Source organism: Eptatretus burgeri, chromosome 1 (genome assembly GCF_056783735.1).
Source record: "Eptatretus burgeri isolate ZD-2024b chromosome 1, Ebu_testis_v1, whole genome shotgun sequence".
NCBI lineage: Eukaryota > Metazoa > Chordata > Myxini > Myxiniformes > Myxinidae > Eptatretus > Eptatretus burgeri.
In genome coordinates this window covers 116,445,611-116,470,284 of record NC_140961.1, presented here as the reverse complement: position 1 = coordinate 116,470,284, position 24,674 = coordinate 116,445,611, and the positions used below count along the sequence as shown (strand labels likewise).

Genomic DNA, 24,674 nt, shown 5'->3' with positions numbered 1-24,674 from the left:
CGGTGCCCACAAGCGGTGCGGGAATGGCCGCAGAAGGAGAGGCGAAGGTGGTGGAGGGTTTAAAGTGGTGGTCCATGGCCATGGTGACGTTTGGAATGGCGGTGATGCGATGTTTGTGGGAGCGAGTTGTGAAGGTTAAGGTCGTGGCTGTTGGCGTTGTTGTTGTTGTGAAGCGGCGTTGTGGTTGGTCGTTGTTGTGTGATGGCGGTTGAGACGTGGTTGGTTCAAAATAAAGATAGAACAGAAAAACGGCTGTCTTCAAGGGTCGCAGCCCGAATGAATCACATTTATTCCCTCTAAACAACGGGTTTGGGGCTAACTACACATGTACTTTCAGAGATATCTCACCTACGGCACCTGAATGTTGGTTTGCAAATTTCCTCAACCGCAACAATATATATATATATATATATATATATATATATATATATATATATATATATATATTTATTTATATATATATATATATATATATACACATTCATATATACATACATATATATATATACATACATACATATATATATATATATACATACATATATATATATATATATATATATATATACATACATACATACATATATATGGAAAAAAAACATTAAAAAAATTAAAAACAAGGATGAAATCTCAAAAAATACCCCAAAAAAAACAAGGTATGAATGACACCACATTGTGACACCACAATCCTCTCATGGATTACCATCGCAATATCTTTTGACATTTTACTTTTGATGTGGGATTGTGATGGAACAACATCAAAATTTTTGGTCTGCATAATATTTTTTTATCATTTACTATTTTTGTCTCATAAAAAACACAAGACCCAATCGTCCCTTGATACCATTTAAACATCTTCATGAAACCATCACTTAATTTTCGTAGTGTCAGGCCACAGACTTGGTGATAACTTCGTAATATAACAGCAGAATGAATTTTTGAAATAGTAGAGAAATATTAATATATTTTGGATTAATCAGCTGGTGATGGTGAGAAGGTAGGTCATAAAAATTATTCTGCATTGCATTAGAAAACACATCACAGCAAATGAGGTGACCCAAAAGGTGTGTGTGTGTGTGTGTGTGTGTGCGTGTGTGTGCGCGTGTGTGTGTGTGTGTGTGCGTGTGTGCGTGTGTGTGTGTGCGTGTGTGCGTGTGTGTGCAAAAGACTTTTTCGTTCGATTTAATAATTATATTGAAGTAAACACATCCTTCGCGATGACATCACAAGGAGTACGATCGAGCACTACCGTGTAACGCAGCATTGCTTGTTTGACCAATATGTCCATCAAAGTGGTCTCCGGAGCGTTCGTAAAATGGTAACGTTTGTGGAAAACAACCAACGTCACAACTCACAATCAACAGAACTCGAGGGCCAAACAGAGCAAGACGTATCAAACGAAGAACGTGTGTAGTTTATTGTGACGAGAAACTGATCCGCTATTCGGGCTCATCCCAGAGCTGCTTCAACATTTTACAAGATAAATATTTTACCTCGAACTATAAAACGTGCAACGCATTTTGGATTTTGATGCATCCCAGACCTCTCGATGGTGCCCCCTCCATCCCTTCCAATAAACAAAAAAAACCCCCAAAACATTAAAGTACTGCACATGGACCTAATTTCGCTGTTATGGTTGCGAGTAAATTGGAGTTCAGAAACTTTGTCAATGGCGAACCCATGCACAAAGAACTCTCGAGGGTTCTTTGTGCATTGGTTCACCATTGACAAAGATATTCAAGTTCACCAGATATTCCAACCGTTGACAACATCTCGTGACGCACAGTGTCCACGAATCTCCTGGACTGTTCAGTGTGTTTATGATCCACATGAAGCCTCCATAAAATGCCGAGCTTCAGGATGCACTTCCATCGAGGAAAGAAACAAAGATGGGTAGGCACCCTTGAGTGAAAGTTCAACTTTTATCACCTATTTCATAACTGAAACAGGTTTGAATTACCTTTTTCCTAAGATTTTCAATTCATGTTCGGGACATCAACAGAAATCCTCCTCTACTGTATACCAATGATGATAATGATGATTTTTTTCCAATCAATACTTGCGGGTTGATTGAAGGTTGTGTGAAATGAAGAAAAGTTGCAGATAACGGTCAGTGAAAAGATACTTTGCAACACTCAGTTATTTTGTGGAATACCAAATGAAAAAGTTTCTGAATTTCTTGCGGAATAATTTTATACATGGAATCAAATTATACGTTCAAGCTCTTAGGCCATGGGCAGCGGGTGGGAAGAGCAGCGAGAAATTGTCTTTCATCCCATGATCGACGTGCTTCTTCAAATCTCGCATATGGATGGACAACTATGCTGGACTCTGGGTAAAAAGTTATCCGTGAAATGTCTGTCCAACACGGTACTGTGGGGTGTTGAAGTTGGCTACCAGGGTCCAAAAAGGCCTCTTATTGGCAATTTGGCAGTTTTTATGGATTCTTATCTCCAACACGACTCCTCCATTGTTATTTATTGCACTCGGCGAACTTGAAGACTGGACAACATACTTTCAAAATTGAAAATACGAAAGATGCCCTTGCTTTATTTAAATTATTGTGACAGAAACAGTGTTTTTTCACAAATAATTGCAAGTACCCTCTTTTTGGATACATCACAGATTCCTAACTAATCACAGTGGAGAAATAATTATGTATACATCAAAACAATCCACTGTGATGTCTGTCAAATGAAGTATCAAGATCCTGTAATCAATAATGGTTTTATTGTAGTTACTTCAGTAAATAAGTAAAGCTGTGTGGAGTAACATTTGGCATATTTGGCCTTTTCCACGCACCCATTTCTTCAATACTAGACAAGTCAGACAGATGAAACTGCAGTAGCTGAAAGCTATCAGAACAGTATTTTCAAAGAGGAAACAAGAAGGTCGACTGTCAATTACTGAGGGAATAATCATACCTGGAGTATTGCAATTTAACCAAAGAATCATGATGTGCCTCATTTTTGATGTATCATGCCAAAAGTGGCAATCCCAGCACAATAATAATGAATAAGGAACTTGCGGAACCTCAAGCGGTGAAGACTTTCATACAGAAGCTTCTGACACCAGATCGACTGATTAGGGTGGTAGCCAGAGATGCCACCATTCATGGATGCTTCTGCAAGTCTCTGGGCTTCAATCATCATATCCCACAGTCTAGCATCAGTGAAATACTTTTCAATCACTGCTAGAAATGCCATGCCGGTGTGGAATTCACCTATTCTAACCACAACATTATGAGATAACTGGTCATCACTCCAACGAATCTTCTGGACTTTCATGTGTATAGCCTGGTCACAGGCAATGACAATGCGATTCAATTCTAGAGTGGGCCATCTCCACACTTCTTTTCATCAGTATTTTATGGATTGTTGACAAATCAGTAGGTGAAGATTCCATGATGGGCAGATAATGTTGGGCAGACTTATTTAGAACCTTGTCTGCCTGAGGAATTATATGAAGCCCTGTCCATCCTGGCATCAAGTGGAGCCCGATATTGATGTATTTGCTGCAGATGAATGCCATTTCAATGGGAATGGCACCCTTCACACCCATTTCATACTTTTCTTGATTCAACACACCGTCTGGTAAAGGCCCTGTCACACCTTGACGATTTAGCCAGCGTATGCCGACGTATGAAAAACTTGTCTAAAACGCTGGCACACGTCGAATACGTTATGGGTAAGTTTTTGTATACGTCGTAGTACGCTGGCATACGTCGTAGTATGCCGAGCTGTTAGACAAATTTTCCATGCTTGAAATTTTTCGACGTATGCCAGCGTATGACTCACACGTTCCGCATAATGCTGGCCATAAGTTGTAGGCACGTTACGCGATCGTTGACACACGTCAACACACGTTACTTGTAAGTTACTCATAAGTCGAAACACGTCGAGGTAATGTTTAGCGTCAGTGTTCCAGACTCCCTGTTTTTTTTTTTTCTTGTTTTTTTTTTTCTTCGGTATGACGATGGTGTTGACACTTCGATTTCTAGTGCGGTTATAATATAAGTAATAGGCTGCCGCTCAACAATTAAACTTGTATCACATATATCAATATTATCAATCATATCCTCATATACCTCACTTGTTTTAATTAATAATATAAAACTATCTGTATCCATATATAACAATGATACATTATCCTTCCACTTTGGTTTTAAATTAGTAAAGTAAAAGTCATACATTAACGACTTTGACAAGTCAAGAATTGATGTTCCTATATAAATAGGTTTATCCATTTCAATACTCTCTTTTTTCAAATGAATAGCGCAAAAGTTTTCTGAAAACACCTCCGCTCGTTTAAAACTTGGTCTATTAATTAATTTTGAAGCCTGTTTCCAAGATGTAGCAAGTCTTATGTTTTGTCGATTCCAAACATTTTCCATAGTCTTTCCAAATAGAGCATTATTCATTAATTTATAAAAGTCCTCAAAAATCTGTTTTTGATTCTGTTCTCATTTTTGTATTAAAATCAATATACTTCTTTAACCAATGACTTTGTTTAAATTTCAAAATCCGATGAATTTTCCTCACTCTCAACCCAGCAGACAAATATTGCCTCAAGTTCCTTTGATGCAAAACATAACTTTCTTTATCATTTAATGTTGGAGCATTGGCAGGTCTCCTTCAGGGCTCTCTGCTGATGATCTGAATGTTAAGTTTCTGTTCGTTATCTGTCCCGTTTTAACTGTTTATTTTCTCACCTGCATGTTACTGTGTGTTCCGAGTTTGGTTTTGTTTCAAAAATCGTGCTATTTTGTGAGTTTACGTCAACCTTGTCTTTCCGAGTGCTTGAGGCCTACCCATCATTCCCCTCTGTGTACGATCGTATTTATTTGTATTTTCTCCCCATTACCTTCAATTTCTATCTTCCCCACTTTCCCAACATCCCCCATCCCTCCCAACTAAACACTCCATTTCTTGTCTTAAATCAAAAAAAAGACCTTTCTCCTTGCACACTCACAAGTCTCGATTCTTCTTTTTCTTCTGCATCCTCCTCTTCTTTTTCCTCCTGCCTGCACACCATCTTTATTCTGCTGAGCTGACCCTCTCACCATTACCTTCACGATTTCTTCCAATCGACAACCTTCCACTCCCGAATCTTACCTGTTCTTCAAAAATACATCAAAAAATAATAATCTTCCTTGTTTCCTTTCGATCTCTACACCTGAAACCACGTGTCTCTCTCTCTCTCTCTCTCTGCTCTTCCTGGTACTTTTCATTGACCAAGCAACTTCACATTGCATTTACCATCCAAATTCACCACACACTTCCACGATTTTACTTCAACCTTCCCTTTTCCAAATGTTATGCAATCCTTATTTAAAATAAATGATTTCACTTTTGACGATACACCTCCCAGTGCCAAGTGCTTATCACATAACCATGTGATCTGTTTAGACCCCCTGCATTTATTGATCCAATTTCACCATTCACTTCACAATTTTTTCTTCAACACTTCTATGACCGAATCTGATGAAAACTCTCTCAAAGAATAATGATAAAAATGATCTCTTAGAATGCTTCATCTTCCTCTTTCATACTTGTGGTACTCTTTACTGTACCATAATGCACTACTCTTCTACTATTTAAACAGACTGCTCTCAATTGTCCTACCCTACCCCTCCACTCCCACGCCCTGCACCCAAAGCCTCTTCCCCTCCCTCTTCATTAACAGTGTGGACCTCAAATATCCGGGGCCTTCGCTCAAACCTTACAGATCTTTCCATACAGGTTGCCACTGACAAACCAGATATAATCTGCCTTAAGGCCCGGTCACACCTTGACGTTTTAGCCAGCGATGGCAACGTATTAAAATGTATGTAAAACGCTGGCTTACATTGAACTTTTGATGTTTTTTTTTAAAGATTCGGACGTATTCATAGCGACTTGGTCTTATGTATAACGCATTGGTAACGGACACAGAACGATTCGTTGTGTTATAGATAACTTATACCAACGAATGCTGAATCTGTTGTCGGCCTACACAACCTATGCCCAACGATAGTCTAACTTAGGCATAGCGCGTTGCACGCATCGCCGACGATGTTGTGACGTAGCCTATTAAAAGGCTGACGCACAACGATTCGAATCATAACTGCCGTAGATATGGAAGTGACAACATCGCGGTCACACCTTGGCGATCTTGCCAGCGTATGCTGACCTAAGAAAAATGTTTCTAAAACGTTGGGGCACGTCAAATACGGTATGAGTAAGTTTGGTATACGTGAGTAGAACGCTAAAGTACGCTATCATACGTCGTAGTAAGTAGAGTACGTCAAGAAATTTTAAACATGTTCAAAATTTTACGACGTACTCGGCGTATGACACACGTTCCGCATGCGATGGGGATAGGTTGTACACACGATATGCGGACGCTTACACACGTCCACAAAGGCTACTTATAAGCTACTCATAAGTCGAAACACGTCGCGGTAATGTCTTTTTTTACGCGAAACTTATTTCTAACTTATGTTTGACGTGCTTTGAACCAATTCTTTACGTAGTCCCAACACACATCGACGTATGTAGACGTATTCCAATGACGTCTTCCGGTCGACAAAAAAAATAAATGAACGTGTTTCTAACTTACAACTGCCAAATAAAGACGTGTTCCCAGCGATTTTGCGAATTGGTATATAAAAATGCTGCTCATAAAAGGGGAACCCAACAGTGTTTTCGAGTCCTTTTTGAGTCGATGTCCATGTCAGCAGTAACAGTATCAGTATCAGTATTAGTATTAGTATTAGTAGTAGTTTGTTCATGTTGTCAGTAGTAGGTGAGTGTGATGGGGAGGGTGTGGGTTATGATGGATCGTCCTTGCGTCCGCGTGTATACGGGTAGGAGACATCTTTTCACCATTGTTCGAAGTTATTCGCGGCTAATTTTTATGGGGCTTTTTCAACAATGAGCTATAGCTTGTTTTTACGATTTAGGTCTATTCATAACGGGTTGGACAAATGCACAATGAACTAATAATGTGCATAGAGCGCTTCGATAACTTATAGATACGGTATACCAACGAATAATTATCATGAAGTCGGCGTTCACAAACTATGCCCAACGATAGCCTAACTTATCCATATCGTGTGGCAGTTTTTCTTTGCCGGTGACGTAGGGTTTGCTATTCATAGGCTGCCACTCAACGATTTAAATGGCTGCATCTCCACTATTGAAAGTAGACGCTTGCGCTCTACAATTGGATTTTTTTTACACTCAAAGACTTTTAAACGGTACCACTCAGCTATTTTCATTGTTTACAATGAACGATTTAAATTGCTGTCACTCGCCTTTGTTTTTTGACGCTGGGGTTTGGAAATTTGAAGCGTTTCTTCTGAACGTGTTAAAACGCGCAAACTCGACTATTTTAAATAGACGCTGCCGATGGACAATTGGAATCATAGCCAAGCTAGACATTGAAGTGTGAAAATCCTCGTCATGCCGAAGAAAAGTTTGAAGAATGCTGCAAATAAGTGTCCTGGCCGTGGCCGTGGACGCTGACGCAAGGATGATCCATTATACAGACGTCTTTCAGCCTATGAGTAACTTAAAAGTAACGTCTGTCGATGTGTGGCAACGATCGCGTAACGTGCCAACAACACGTTAATCATAGGTTAGAAATAAGTTTCGGGTACGCTAAACATTACCTCGGCGTGTCTCAACTTATGATTAACTTACAAGTAGCATGTGTTGACGTCTGTCAACGATCGCAGACCGTGCATACAACTTATGGCCAGCGTAGCGGAACCTGTGAGTCATACGCCGGCATACGTCGTGAAATTTCAAGCATGAAAAAATTTGAGGACAACCAAAAAGTACAACGTTTTAAAGCCAGCGTACAACGACGTATGGCAGTGTTTTTCAGCGTGCTCTCAATGTTATCAAAACTTACCCATAACGTATTCAACGTGTGCCAGCGTTTTAGAAAAAAAAATTCAAAAATCGGCATACGTTGGCTAAAACGTCAAGGTGTGACCGGGCCTTTACAGAAACTATCCTCCACCAAGACGTGTCTGACTCCCAAGTATCTCTCCCTGGTTACTCCCTCTTCTGGTATGACAGACCTGAGCCTCGTCCTGGTGATGTCGTAGCCTTGCCAGTCGTATAAAAGTACAGTATAGCACATACAATAATGTACAGTACATAATATTTGATAATAATAAACAACTATGTTACTTGTTTATGTATTTACTATACTGTACTTTTTATCATTATGTTAGAGTGTACTCTTTCTACTTATAAAAAAAGTCTACTGTAAAACAGTGTGCTGTGTTAAGCAGCAGCCTCATACATCTCGTGTTCACCGCATCTCTTGATTGCATCATTTTTTCGTGTGCTTGATTTAATCTCGTGCTGTTTTGTTCATCATGGCTCCTAATCGTTCATCAAAAAGTTAAAAAGCTTATGAAGTAATAAAGTTACAGTAAGCTAAGGTTAATTTATTACTGAAGAAAGAAATTTTTTTTTAGAAACTTAGTGTATCCTAAGTGTACAGTGTTTTATAAAATCTACAGTAGTGTACAGTAATGTCCTCGGCCTTCACATTCACTCACCACTCACTGACTCACCCAGAGCAACTTCCAGTCCTGTAAGCTCCATTTATGGGAAGTGCCCTCTACAGGTGTACCATGAAAAAAATCTTTTATACTGTATTTTTACTGTACCTTTTCTGTGTTTAGATATGTTTAAATATGTAAATACTTACCATTGTGTTACAATTGCTGACAGTGTTCAGTACAGTAACATGCTAGGAACAATAGGCTATACCATATAGCCGAGGTGTGTCGGAGGCTATACCATATCGGCTTGTGTAAGTACACTCTGATGTTCGCACAATGACGAAATCGCTTCATTATGCATTTCTCAGAATGTATCCCCGTCGTTAAGTGCCACGTGTGTGTGTGTGTGTGTGTGTGTGTGTGTGTGTGTGTGTGTGTGTGTGTGTGTGTGTGTGTGTGTGTGTGTGTGTGTGTGTCTGTGTGTGTGTGTATATATGTTGTTGTTGTTCGTCTTTCGGCTGCTCCCGTTAGGGGTCGCCACAGCGGATCATCCGTTATGATCCGCATACTGATTTGGCATAGGTTTTACGCCGGATGCCCTTCCTGACTCAACTCTCATCGCCTCTTACGACACAGGGATAAGGATTGGGTTTTGCCATGATTCCGGGCTGCCCTACACCCTCTCATAGCATGGCCCAGCACAGAGCTTCCGTCCTCAAGCGATCCTCCAATCCAAGCCTCCGAGTAGCCGGATTGCAGGCGCACGCCACTACGCCCAGTATATATATATATATATATATATATACACATACAAATACATACATAAGAAGTATCAAAAGGGAGGCTTTGCCACAGTAATGTCTACCATTTCTTAAAGTTGCAATATCCCTCGGTGTATTCGCTCACTTGCGCTCACTCATATTCCTCCTTTTCAAACTGGTTTACATTACTTCATCATCGCGCTCCCTTTTGACACTACTCCCTCTGCCGGAGACTGGGCTTCGCCCCCATTCATATGATCATTTCTTCAATCAAATTGAGTAGTCATATAGAGATATGATAAATATTTGTGTTTTATTTTCAGGAATAGCTTAATTTTCTTGCAACACTCATCACCATCGAGTATTACCTGAACTTGGTTCTTGGTTTAAGTATTTTTGTTGAGCAGAGAGGAAATGGCATACCTCTCTTAATGCTCTTGTCCTGAGCATCTCCTGATCCAAATATTTTTTCCTAAGCCACGTCAATTTTTTTCCGAAACCATGCCCACTTTTTCATAAGCTACACTCATTTTTCTAAGCCACGCTCACTTTCCAAAGCCCCACCCACTTTGCCGAAGTTCCACCCACTTTGTGAGGACCTCCTACTCTTCCACCATTTGTAGTTTGGTTATGCCCCACAGGGCTTGCCTTTGCTTGCCTCGAGTAATTCCCAAGGAGACCACACCCACCATTCTTATACCAAGGGCTGCAACACAGGCTAAATTTAAACATATATTTTACTTTCATTGAGAATGGACTGCTGTGCTGATCTCGAATAGGATGACTTTGTCGTTCCTTGGAGTCCTACAACCTGCATGGAAATTAATCTTCAAGTTGATGAACTAGAGTCAAACCTCTTATCTATTAAGGTAAGATTTTCTTTTCCTATTTAGTGAGTTTGATTTAAGCATATAATAATTTAATAATTAAATCACTTAATTAATACATTATTATTTTCTCTCACAGGAAACTGTATCTGAAATACAAAATGAAAATACTGCTTTTGCCACAACTTGGGGTTAAATTGTTGGTTTGGTTGAAGACCTTATGAGCGACCAAGACCCACAGAATGAGCTCTACCTTGATGACCCAGCCAAAGAGTTAGACCTTGGACACACACAAAATCCTGAAAAGGAAGTACTACATTGATGGTACTCATCGTGAGTTATCAAGACAATACCGACTGAACAAGTTCTACCTTGATGAGCCAGAATACAAGTTTTACCAAGGAGACTCACAAATTTCAGAAATTTTGAAAAATGGAGATTTTCTTGATGATCCACAGTTGTATTATGTGTGATCTATCACCGAAACCCATAAAAATTTGGAAAATGGAGTTTTCCTTGATGATCGAGAGTTGTACTGTGTGAGATCTATCACCGACACCCATAAAAATTGGAAAAATGGAGTTTTCCTTGATGATCCACAGTTATACTATGTGAGATCTATCACCGAAACCCATAAAAATTGGAAAAATGGAGTTTTCCTTGATGATCCACAGTTATATTATGTGAGATCTATCACCGAAACCCGTAAAAATTGGAAAAATGGAGTTTTCCTTGATGATCCACAGTTATACTATGTGAGATCTATCACTGAAACCCATAAAAATTTGGAAAATGGAGTTTTCCTTGTTGATTCAGAGTTATACTATGTGAGATCTATCACTGAAACCCATAAAAATTGGAAAAATGAAGTTTTACCTGATTATCCACAGTTATATTATGTGAGACTTGTCACAAAAACCCACAATATTTTTGGAAATTGTGTTTCTACCTTGGAGTCTTGGATAGATGGTTATAGTTTTGGAGACTTGAAATGTGGGTTCTGGCTTGATAACTCACAATGTGATACATATCTTGGAGACTCAACAGGAATGTGGTTATACCTTGGAGACTTGGAAAGTTGGGTTTATTTTAGAGACTTGAAATGTGGGTTCTACCCACATAGAATATTGAACCCACGATAATATATAGATGACTCTCGGGGTTTTAAACCTATTGTTGTGGTTCTTTGTTGGATGGTGCTTGAGAGGTAAGTTCAGTTGATTAGAAATAAATTAAATTACATATTATTTAATTCAATGTAAGATAAGTAATATATTACTTTATTTATTTTTCAGCAATATCAAGAAAGTTCTGAGAAGAAAGTACTGGAAAATTCTTCCTCCCCCATTTCTACTCTTCAAACTTGAAAGCATTGAAAGACAGAATCAGAATAAGAGGTAAAAAAAACTTATTTAAAAAAACAATATATTTTTAGGGGTTGGGATTTTAAATGTGAGGGTGAGGGATGGGTTCAGGATGGGATGGGTTGGGATTTCAAATGTGAGAATAGGGTTGGGTTACGGTTGGGTGAGGGATGGGATGGGTTGGGATTTTGAATGTGAGGTTGAGGGATCGGTTCGGCATGGGATGGGTTGGGATTTTAAATGTGAAGGTTCGGGATGGGTTAGGGTTGGGATTTTGAATGTGAGGGTTAGGGTTGGGTGAGGGATGGGTTAGAGATGGGTTAGGGATAGGATGGGTAGGGATTTTAAATGTGAGGGATAGGGATGGGTTAGGGTTGGGTTCGGGATGGGATGGGTTGGGATTTTAAATGTGAGGGTTAGGGATGGGTTAGGGTTGGGTGAGGGATGGGGTGGGTTTGGGATTTTAAATGTGAGGGTTATGGATGGGTTAGAGATTGGTTGGTATTTTAATATGAGGGTTAGGGATGGGGTAGGGTTGGGTGAAGGATGAGATGGGTTGGGATTTTAAAAGTGAGGGTTAGGGATGGGTTAGAGATAGGATGGGTCGGGATTTTAAATGTGAGGGATAGGGATGGGTTGGGATTTTAAATGTGAGGGTTAGGGATGAGTTGGGGTTGGGTTAGGGATGGGTAGGGGTTGGGTGAGGGTTAGGGATGGGTGAGGGTTAGGGATGGGTAGGGATTGTAAATGTGAGTGTTAGGGATGGGTTAGGGTTGGGTTAGGGATGGGATGGGTAGGGATTTTAAATGTGAAGGATAGGGATGGGTTAGGGTTGGGTGAGGGATTGGATGGGTAGGGATCTTAAATGTGAGGGATAGGGATGGGTTGGGATTTTAAATGTGAGGGTTAGGGATGGGTAGGGATTTTAAATGTGAGGATTAGGGATGGGTAGGGATTTCAAATGCGAAGGTTAGGGTTGATTATATTATGCTGTTATAATATTATCATGCACGCACGCACGCACGCACGCACGCACACACGCACACACACGTTAAGCCTTGACTGACTATTCAGTTGAGAATTCTGTGTTTGGGGATCACAGATCTAAGAAAGCCCCCCATTACACACACATATTATACATAGTATTGCTTATTTATTATTATTTTAAATTTAATACCTCAGCAGATGCCCCCGACTATACTCCACAGAGGTGTATAAGTATAGGATTGTGAAAACATACTGATTTAAAGGGTATTATTTGTTTAGTTTTATCTTTTGTAATTCCTGTGAATAAAATGAACCTAAAATCTCTTCTCCTTTTAAATCATATTGTTACGGTGCCGGTGTCGGCCGCCAACCGACCGCTCTGACGGAGCCGCAGGTCGAGTTAGCCCGACCGATCACCCGGAATATAGATTGCTGCCCGGACAAGTCCGAGTCGATGGGTCCTTGTACAAGAACCGAAATATGCCAATGGGCAGACCACGTGGGGTAGGGTCGATTGCCAATCTTCAATTTACCTAAATACCCACGTGATCCAACTACCAGGGTATTCCACCCTCGACGGAACTCGTACTGAACAAACCGCTTAAGCAGCTTATCCCGTGCACGATTCTGAGCGGCTTAATCGCCGAGAACCGTCGGTCCAAATGTCCTCCTTTTACGGCAAACCAATGGCTTTCTAATTCTCAACACACGAAATGCTCAGCCAATGAAAGAATCGACGCGACGAGCTGAAAACATTTAACAATTGGGGTATTTATTAATAGTAATGGGGAACTAGGGAAGCATATAAGAGCAGAACTATTCTGACTATATGAAATGCAATGCAAAGATTTACAGCACACAAAGCAGTAAACAATTTCCAACTTATTAGACGGGCCCACGGACACACGTACGCACACACACCCAATAAATGGTGGCTGAGGCCTTTAATAACGAGCTCCAGCTGGGAGGACAGGTGAGCTGAAACCCAGAGCCTATCTCGAATCTCTCCACCTCGTGTGGTCTTCAAGTTGTTCGGACTCGGGCTCCAGCGAGAGCGAACTGGATCCAATCGCCGTGAGCCGCGATCCTTCCCGAGCTCCCGCGAATCCTCCCGCGCTTCTCAACATGTGCTGGTGAGACGAGGCGCCGATCCTTCCCGTCGATGCGTCGCTTCCCCGAGGAACCACCTCCAAGAAGAGGTCGATGAGTCGCACCAAGCCGGGAACCAAACGGAGAACAAAGAGCTCCACGAACCAAGAAGAAGAAGAAGCCACCATTCGCAGCTCGAGCCGAGCAACCGGCTCAACTTTCTTCCAAACAAAGCAGCTCGAAGCAAAAAGCTCTCCCGAGCCAAGCAGAAGCCGAAGCTCACTGAACAACTCCCCTGCAGAAGCAAAAAGCTTCCGAAGGCCTCAACCGTAACCCAAGCCAAACAGGACCCGAAGGTCTGCTGAACGACGCCCCTCAACTCCCTTCTCCAACTCCGAACACGAACAAAGAAAAGATCTCCTCGTATCCTTCTCCTTCCCCCTCCCCCGCACCCTGCGTGAATCATGCCCTCGTGATCCATCCCCCGCTCAACCACGGGTGGGAGGGAGTTGTTGATGTCATGAATCACGGGACGGAAGGGCTCTTCTTCCTCTTCGCAGAAGAGGGGGGGGGGGGAAGTCTCCATTGTTTCGTTCCCCAACTATTAAATCAATCCGCAGCGCATCTAATCGATTTCTAAACATTTAAACAATGGAAGGTGAGCTATCTCGGGAACGAGCACTTATCGACATAGCTGACAAAGGAACCTGTATGTTGTGTACAATCAACTTCCCAAATTCGTAACAATATCATTTGGAAGTACATGGAACTGTATCTATTACATCAATGATTTTAAAAAGTTCATTTGTCCATTGCTTCATAAACCCTTTTTCAAAATGGGATTTCCACCGGTATATTCTTACTATATCACCAACTTTGAACTTTGGCATTCTCAGATTAAGCTCGTTTTCATATTATAATTTTGTAAATGTTTCTGATGGCTTTGTCTTCGTTGAGATATGAATTGTATCATTGTACTTATCTACAATGTTCTGAATTAAAGATAACCATTTTTGAGAAATGAATTGAGTGAATTTTTTATATCGTCTCTCTTTTGAAATGATCTTTGAAATGCTCAATCTTTTGAAAATTGAGCATTGAAATGCTCAATAACAAGCACTTTTCCTTCATTAAAGGTGCTGCATTCAGTCATACTGTTATTTCGAAGAAAATTCATCAATGTTTTGTTGTAGAACTCTGTACCCTCATCAGTCCACAATTTTGTGAGGTTTTCTCTTGCTTTTATTAAATATCTGTTGGAAGGCTAACATAAGAGTATTACCTGTTTTGTTTTTTAAAGGGACAACCCACACATATCTACTCCTCAAATCAATAACGGTTAAAACAAACTTGTACCCCTTATCATTATTGAGTTCAATCAAGTCAGCAGACCTGATATAATCAACTTCTTTGGAATAAATCTTTTTCTATTAAACTTTATGATTATTGGTTTTTGTAATTCATCAGCTAATTGCTCTTCAATCTTCATGACATCATTAGAGCCGATAAGTTTTTTTGAATTTTCAAGCCCAAGTTTCAATTTAGCACTGATCAACTTCATCACGATGAACCTATCAACTTTTTCTCTCAAGGTTGGATTTTGTATCAAAGATAAATTATACAACATTACTCGATCCACTTCGTGTTTTTCTTCCAATGTCGTGCTATTTCCATAATCAATATCATGCCTCATACACACTTCATCAACTCTATTTTTAGGTTTAGACCAAGGTTTAGAATTGTCAGCCTCATCTAATCTTTTATTCAAGTTTGTTGCTGGACCACAGAAAGAATACCCTGGTTGATGTAATTCCCCTGGTATTCCAGTTGTTGTAAATTTACTTCCTGAGAAAAACTTATGTATATCTCCCCCACATTTGTGTTTGGAGATGAATTTACTCTTTTCGAGCCACACACTGCCAATCTTATATTGAAAATACCCCATTCTTATGTTGTAGAACATATTTATTAAAATACCGAATACCCTTTTCTTTTAGGTATGCTTGGACACAGAAATGATAATTTTCTTGAAGCCTTCTTGCTGTCACTTATGTATCAGAAATATATGACAGATGAATATGATGGCAGGTAATTCCTCCCCATCTTCCCATAGTTAAATCAGTTTGTATTCCCTGACTTACTATATATAATCCTGTTCCCTGTGTTTTGTTGATATAAACTATGGCAAAGCTGTTATTGATTTTCACTTTATTAAATTATTTTATTTGTTGTTTGCTAATCGTGCTCCCACAAATGTCGTTATCGACACAAAGTGGATAATGTTCCTCCTTACGAGACTGATTTAATTGACTCAGGTCTTCTAGGTTTATTTTAAATGACCAATTATACCCTAAATCATTCATAAAATATGCCCAATGTTGTATTCTCATACAAACGATATGCCCTTCTTTATAAAAAAAAATATTTTAATTGGAACTGTGAATCCTGTATGACTCGGAGATAAAATAATCATTTCTGTATCTTTGGAATACACGGCCGTTTTATTTAAGGATATATATATATATATATATATATATATATATATATATATATATATATATATATATATATTGTGATAAATCACTTGATCTCACCAAGTCATTTGCATCTGTCGGGCTTGGATAATTCATTAATTTATAAGCATTATTCAAATTAATATTTTCTGTTAAACTGTATTTCTGTCATTCAGCCTGTGCCTTTGTGTAATAATTTGACAAATCAATTTCCAGTTCTTGGGATACACCAAAGGTAGAACCATCCTTTCCAACATGTCATTTATATTAGATAAAAAATAACATCATAAATTTTTTAATTTTTGTTGAGTTGAAATAACACATGCAGATATAATTAATTGACCACAACACTTGGAATCTAATTCTTGGACTTGAAATGTTTGAGAAACACCATTCTGTAAGAATTTCATGACTTCAACTTCAACTATCAAAATAATATTTAACCTGATTATTATAAATACAAACCCAATGAGAACCATATCCATTATTATCCTCTAAATTATTAATAATATTCTTTGTATATTTAGACAAGTTTGTTAACTCATCTCTCATACATATAACCACATTATCAATTTTTAAATTCTTACAATATTTGGCAAGTTCTAAATTTGCTGTTGTATTCTTTCCAAATTCTTCAAACCACTCATGAATGCTCATTTATTTATGAGAAAGATATAATCCATTTCCCGTTTTAGTTACTTTTACACCTGCTTGTGCAATAGAAGAAAGCAGATCTCCAATTAACAATGTCACTTTATCAGGATTTCTTGATTTCTTGAATCTATTTATATTTATTCATTCTCTCTCTTTCCTCCCTCTCTCTTTCCTCCTCTCTTTTCTCCCTCTCTGTAATAGCAAATTTTTCATATGAATGACATTATCACTATAAAATGTCCCATTTGTTTCAATCTTTTTTGAGGAGAAACCCAATAACTCTTGAAATGAATGATCAATTGTGAAATCAACCTTGTAGTTATTTTTCAGTTTAATCATTGATTTTGAAGTATGTTGTTGGAATGAGACCTATTAAACAAGGTATTATAAGTTTCCATACACTTCCTTCCTTTATATGCGTTTGTTATTCGCAGCTAATCTATCTCGTGGATCTGCCCCAGTTAGCACTTTACTACTCATTTATTTATCAAAAAATTATGTGAGACCAATCATAACACCATTATCTGTAATTCTGTTTCTTCCAAAAGCAAACAATATGTATCAACTTCTTCTCTCTCTCCTCTTTCAATGTAAAGGGAAGTATCCACTCGATTAGACTTTCTCGTTTCCTTTTGAGCACTCAGGTCGATCGCATAGATTGTATGCAGGCTTATAAAGGCTGCCAAATCCAAAATGGGTTCTTTATTTCCATTGCTTTCACACACCTTTTGGTAAGACTTGTATGCTTCAGCAGAATCATTTTTTCCCCCAATTAATTTCCAATCTATCTCGTGGATAAAATGTTCCATGCAGAGAAACGCGAAGTTGTTTCACCTTAGCATTATCACTCAATGCATTATTCTTATCAGTAGCAGTATCTCCATATGGTTTCTTAAAATGAGTCATAGGTATCGTGGCTTTCCTTGCAGAACACGCAAATTTCATATGTAAGTGGTTTGGTTCAGTTCAACGTGTTGACATCTTTTAAGGTATAATACATTGAGTGGTTTCTTTGGGTTAAGTCTTTTATTCAACATCTCTTCTGTTTTAAGATTAGGAGTATATTCACTAATATACCAATGAATTTCATCAATAACAAATTTATTCTGAGCAGCAAAAGCATTATCCCCACCAAAAAGTAATCTATTTTCATTATCATTCCTTTGCAGTTGAAATCTAATTTTCAGTCCAGACAGAACTTTATCATGATCACAAAATCCAAATATACCTTTAAGAGGAACCGCCACAGTGAAACTATTACCTGCTTTTGTATCATCATTATACATTCCTTTTCTTTGATGAAAACCAGAAACCTTTCTGTGTTTGTTCCCATTGCCATACCAGGAATAAAACCTTCGACAGCCCCCTTTCCCATTCCATCACGAAATGAATATCGTATAAATTTCATCATTTCAGATGTAGCAGAGACATTATCAAAATTTTAACTTCTTGTGTTCAAATGTACAAACAAACACAATCAAACATTTTCCAGATGAAATCATTTACGAGTGTAGTGTTTGTGTTAGTCGCAGCCTTAGTGAATGTTAATTTACACAACAAGAAAATTTCGGCTAAATTCAAATAAGTTTGTTGATTATTTATTTCAAAACTTTTTGTTCCATTTGTATTCTAGTCTGTTCCTGTTGTCGCATTCACCTTGAAGTAGTCTTCTTTTTTAGTGGAGTTTGAGATGACAGTGGTATCATCCAAATCATAGATATGATCAATTGCTTCCATACTTGTATTTATTGAGGAAAAAAAGATGTTAAAACTTTTGAAACCCTGATCCAAGTATTTGAATTATTTTCTGTCATTCTTGGGGAGACAACTGAGTTTTGCATTTCTTAATTTCTTTTATTGCTTGCAATTTATGGGATTCCTTTTGGGCGTCTTTTATGCTCTTTATAGCACCCGCTACATTTCCCACAGCAGAAGCAGTTGAACCAATGAGGTATTTATGTTTAAGAATAGTTGAATGTATACCCATTAGAGTATCAATTATCTCATCTCCTCTTTTTTCTAAATTGATGTCCTTCAACCCGTTGTCTCTTCGGTTTATAGTATCTTCTACCAAGATGCATACCTTCACCCTTTTAGTATGGGGAAAGGAACATCCCATCCCCTGTAATTATTTTATATTTTCTCAACTCATGTTTCCTCAAAATAACTATCATATTTATTCATTGGAAAACTTCACATAGGTGAATTCTAAGCCTGGTGTTGGCTTAGTGGTTAGGGCGGCAGCTTGGGATCCTAGGGTCCTGAGTTCAAGTCCTGTTGGCCACTGAATTAAAAATACACCAGGAGGTTGATCAGCCTGTCATCCTTCCGAGGTCGGCAAAATGAGGACCAGTGTACTGGTAAGGGGGACACTGCATCAGGGGCATAGCCGCGTCCCAACCAATGATGCAACCAGCAGCCACAGGAGATAGAGATAGAGATAGAGATAGAGATAGAGATAGAGATAGAGATAGAGATAGAGATAGAGATAGAGATAGAGATAGAGATAGAGATAGAGATAGAGATAGAGATAGAGATAGAGATAGAGATAGAGATAGAGATAGAGATAGAGATAGAGATAGAGATAGAGATAGAGATAGAGATAGAGATAGAGATAGAGATAGAGATAGAGATAGAGATAGAGAGAGAGATAGAGATAGAGATAGAGATAGAGATAGAGATAGAGATAGAGATAGAGATAGAGATAGAGAATATGAATATAATTTCTCCATTAAAATAAATCATGCGATTATCTTGGTCGGTTATCCTAAAATTTACTCTGTACATGTTTTTTTCAGACACGGGAAGATAAACCAGATTTTTGGGTTCCATATTGAATTTATAACAATTGGGTTTGAGTTTGCACTGAATGAAAATATTGTATTTGTTTTTATTCCATCATTATAAGCACCATCAATCAAATAACAGTGAATTAATACCGAATTTATTCCTGAGGATATTTGAATGACATTATCACTGTAAAACGTCCCATTTGTTTCAATCTTTTTTGAGGAGAAACCCAATAACTCTTCAAATGAATTATCAATTGTGAAATCAACCTTGTTGTAATTTTTTAGTTTAATCGTTGATTTTGAAGTAGTTTTTGAATGTCTATAACAATATTTTTTGGTTCATCACCCTGTTCTTTCATAAGATGAACAATTTCGGAAGATATTTGAGAAATCTCATATGCTCCGGGTGAAACTGTTATCGTTTTGTATCTGCTTCCCGGATTATAACTAAACTTGCCATTTTTCTCAGTGATATTAAACAAGGTATTATAAGTTTCCATGGACAATAAAGATACCTCACATTCTTTTGTTGCATCAAGTTGTAATAGGTATGGGAAAGAGCATGTGTGATCACTCGTGAAATTAAAACTTAGGATTGTACTTCTCATCTTATTTAATATGGGATAAAATGTCTTTGTATTGACATTTCTTATTTTCAGATTCAATAAATGGTCTAAAATGGCTGATGCTTCATTGAAAAAATTTCCAACCTTCTTACTACCTAACAACAATAACAGTCTATTAACTAATTGTGATGGGTCGTTTGGAAGAAAACTAATACCTGAACCAAGCTTACTTAAAGCCTCAATAATGTTTCTCTTTTTCATTCTTCTTTCCTTTACTGGCAACCGAAATTCCGTAATCAAGCGAGTTTAGTAAATCAATATATACTCTCTGATCCTCATTTTTTACATTCAATGGTTGATCAAAATAACTTTATTCACCCCTCACAGTTGAACCTTGTCTTCCATCTTTTGGAAGAATAATCATCAATGTCAGAGTTAATTGAACAGGTGGTTGAACAGAACTCAAGAACCTTCATTGATCACTAAATATCAAGCTCTTTTCTTGAACAAGATGGAATATTGCTGGTTGTTCTGTTGGAATGAGTCCTGCTATGGTTTTTGAATCTGTTGAATATTCATCGTTTTGAAGAACATTCACAGCATAATCAGGGGTTTGATTTATCTCTTCCAGTTGTTGAAATAATCCTTCATTATCATATTCTAATTCTCCTATATCTTCGAGTTCTTCATCCGTCATTTGACGAAAATCTTTTATCATTTGAAGTTTTTTTCGGCATGTATTCTATCATTGGAACTGTCGACATTTGTTGGCGAGTTTTTTTTCAAAGTGGTTTCAAAACATTTCTCTTGTTTTCGTTCAAATGCTTCTTCACCTGTTAGTTTCTGTCTGCGTTTCTTCTTTATGTCTTCCTGTTGTTTCACGACTTTTGAAACCAACTCTTGATGTTCCTTAAATCTTCTTGCTCGTTCTTTCGCATCCATTTATTTATTGGAAAAAATCATTTAATGAATTGCAAAGGTCAATAGGGAAATTATCCTTTTCTTCATCATTCGAGTAGATGTGTTCAAATAAATTCTTTTCTTCAAATATTTCATCAAACTCTTTATTGAAATTGATGAGTTGTAATTTCTTCTTCACTAATACTTTTATCTCTGCTTTTCATATTTTTGTGTTGAGTTTCTTCATCAACATCAAAACCGAATGATAAAATCTTAACTCCATTACCACTCAGATGTTTAATCATTTGTCTCATTCCTTCTTGATTAGTTTATAATAACCCAAGACCACCAGATTTTAGTTTATTTAACTCATTCTTACAATGTGAATATTTTGTTGCACCAAGAGAGACCTCCTCAAATATTTGTCCTTTGTTTCTCAATCGCATATGCTCCTCCATTGAAATGTAGTAATAATCTTCACCTTCTACTTCTCCTGGTCACATTACTCTGGTGGTTGTAGATACAATACATATCACAGGGTGTTTTTAAAAAATACATGTAATCTTTTCATTTTCACTATTCAAGAACCTAGATTTGTGAAAGTTTTTTCCAGAAGCAGATTTACCCACAATATTGATAATAACAACTATCATTTATAGTATATATGTGATTGTTTATGGAATAAAAATTATATCCCTCAGTATCTCATCTTGTTTCACAACAATGTATTTATATTTTCCAGGCGTGTGTTTCATATACTCCAAAAATACTTTTTTGCAACACAACGTCGAACAATTATCTCTCCAAAAATTGTTTATATCCATTGAATTTAACTTGAATAAAATAAAATTATTAGCATTATTTCGTATCGAGCGAGGAAGGAGTTGAAAGTATGATTGACTAAGATAAATTAAATTACAAGAAGAATGTCTCCCTCTTGTGCAATAACTATCCAGAACCATTTGGTTTCTCTCATTGACACAATCATCAAAGATAACGAGATTCTTTTTTGATTTATCCAAATGTTGGGGTGAAGGTGCATCATCTGTATTGCACTAAGAATATAAATTTTAGGTTTTGATTTCTTTTTATATTTCTGTGCATTACAAAATCGTTGAAATATATTGTTACGGTTGTGGAAATTCACAGAACACCATTCAGGTTCCCCAGAGGTCAGTTATTTCGGTAAGTGAGTGTCCAGATTAGATTTCCCCACCAATGTCAAAAGGGAATTATTCGTGTGCCAGACTGTGCATCTTCGAGTTAGCCATTATTCTTTTCTGTCTTTAATTTCAAACAAACACACCACTCCTCAACGACATCTCAACAACCACGCCATCCCCACCACAGCGCCAACCACACTGCAACCACGACATCTCAACAACTCCCGCCCCGATATCCCTCAGAACGGGTAAACAAGAATGACGGTTGGGCAACAACCACAGCGCCAAGCTGAGCTCTGCTGGAATTTTCCCCCGGGTGTCGGGAAGGGTGGGGAAAAAGGTGCGTTGACGATAAAAACGTGGCCGTTCGCTCAGAGAAAGACAATTGGGGAGGAGAGCGTAAGAATTGGTGAGGACACCAGGAGAATTGGTGCCATTGGTGGACTTGGTACGAGATTTGATGGTGCCATCGGCAGACTTGGCTCTCTTCTTGGTCTCCTTGGCATCGATGGAGTTGGTCGAGTAGAAGCCGGAGAGGAGTTGCCAGCCGGATCGCCGTTGGAGGCGCCGTTGTAGGCACTGGTGGAGTCCAGCGGAGTGCGGGCAGAGACATCGAGGGTCGCCGAACCAGGGCCCAGCGAGTCACCACGAGGGTGGCAGGTAACCTGCCCGGCTTCTCAGAGCCTTGCGGTCATCCCGGCTCTGAGAAATATTAAAGGCTTACGAGCCCGGGCCTTTTCTTTTCTGGGGTTTTTGCATGGAAGTCTGTGGCGCCTTGTCCATAAGTAGGATTGTTATAAGTACATGTACATACTGAGTAAACAACGGCTGTAGGTCTTTTTGATCATGTCTTGTCCCTTACCCCCATTCATTGCATACGTGCCTGCATTGGAAATAAATGTCTCCGATTGGTTGAATATTCACCTGCTCGTTGCGTCCATTCCTCCATTGAACTGCCATAATTGCGTCGGAATAAATAGCTGGTTTTTAACACTGATACGATAATCGGGTCCAACGGGGCTTGGCGATAATAAACCGCTCGGCAATCGCAGACGGAAAGAGCTGCTTAGAGCGGCTCGTTTCCGAGCAGGTCCCATTGAGGTACAACCTCTCGGTAGTCTGTCCACGCGAATAATTAGGTAAATCGACAATTCGGCGATGGACCCTGTAGCATGGGCAGAGCATTGACAAGGTTGTGGTGTGGTTAAAAACACACCCGTAGCTGGATTTCGGTGTTGATCCGAAAGCTGCGATTGGATTGCCATGTTCGGTGGGCGTGTGCAGCCGCAAATTAGCTCAAGGCGGTCGCCCGCACGCCGGAGTGGCGAGAAGCCAAAACAATATCTTCAATGTTATAATCATTTCATTCGTTTTGAAGTTTAAATAAACCAATGATGTCTTCTTTTTGAAGACCAGCATTAAAACCTTGTGAGAGTAGTTGATACTCTGGATGAAAACTTGACTTTGTGAAAATTATTAAATTATCAAATTCTAAAAAGTTTGGAGTAAAGAGCATCTTCAAAAGCAAACAGGTTTTTCCACATCCGCATGAACCAACTGTAAAACATCATAATGAATTTGGAAGATTTTTATAGTTGTTAAATTTTATCTTATTTTCCCAAATGGGTAAAAAATCATTCATTTATGTATTTAGAAAATAAATCATTAAATTTTTTTATTGGCTTTTTTAGAAACTGTGTTTTATCCTGAGTTCAGGTTTAATTTCAAGATAATCCATTATTTTATTAAAACAATATCTTGTGTTGATATTTCCCTGAAAATGACAATCGTTAATAATACACATCATCACTCCATGAAACATTACCATCATTTGTTCAGTCTCATCTCTTGTAAGAAAAGGTGTATTATCACCAATGTACTTAACATTCATATCTCTTGTTAATCTTGTAAAGTCATTCATTTTTGGTGTAATTTTGAAACAGTTATGTTCTTTTTTACATTTTTTTTTTCATGAATTAGATTATGTGTTCAATGTATTTACGCAGGTGATGGCGGATTCAAAAAATCGAATGCAGATATAATTTTCAAAGAGGGAATCGATGACGTTACCATCAGCAGCATTCGGTGGCAAACCGACAGCTGAGTCCCAGACGACGTGCTTTACTTCACGAAGTCCATAAGTTCAGAACGTTTGTTCAACTCAGTGTTTACGACTTTTATCCTGTCATGTTGTTAATCTGTTGATGGAGATAATATAGAAACGATGAATATGTAAAATCGTTCGTGTTACTCATCCAGCAGTACGTGTCAAGGCCGACAATCAAAAGCGACTGGTCTCAAACGCCACCATGGGCATCCAGACATGCCACCATTATGAACTGAGCTGTTGAATGTGGCGCAAAACATCAAAAGAAACTACAGTAGCCGAGTATTGTGATCCGTCCTGTCCCCCATACCTGTCGTATACTGGTATCTGTGAGTACATACCATATATATATATATATATATGTTTTTATATATATATATATATATATATATATATATATATAGATATGTTTTTATATATATATATATATATATATATATATATA

General features: G+C 38.3%; 1 pseudogene across 1 annotated transcript; it reads left to right on the top strand.

Moving 5' to 3' along the window:
• Window positions 1-9,390: 9,390 nt before the first annotated feature.
• Window positions 9,391-24,265, top strand: LOC147035246 (uncharacterized; annotated as a pseudogene). The gene is made up of 4 exons (XR_015053369.1): window positions 9,391-10,136; window positions 10,234-11,233; window positions 11,346-11,491; window positions 24,129-24,265. The product of XR_015053369.1 is annotated as an uncharacterized LOC147035246 (transcript).
• Window positions 24,266-24,674: the final 409 nt, after the last annotated feature.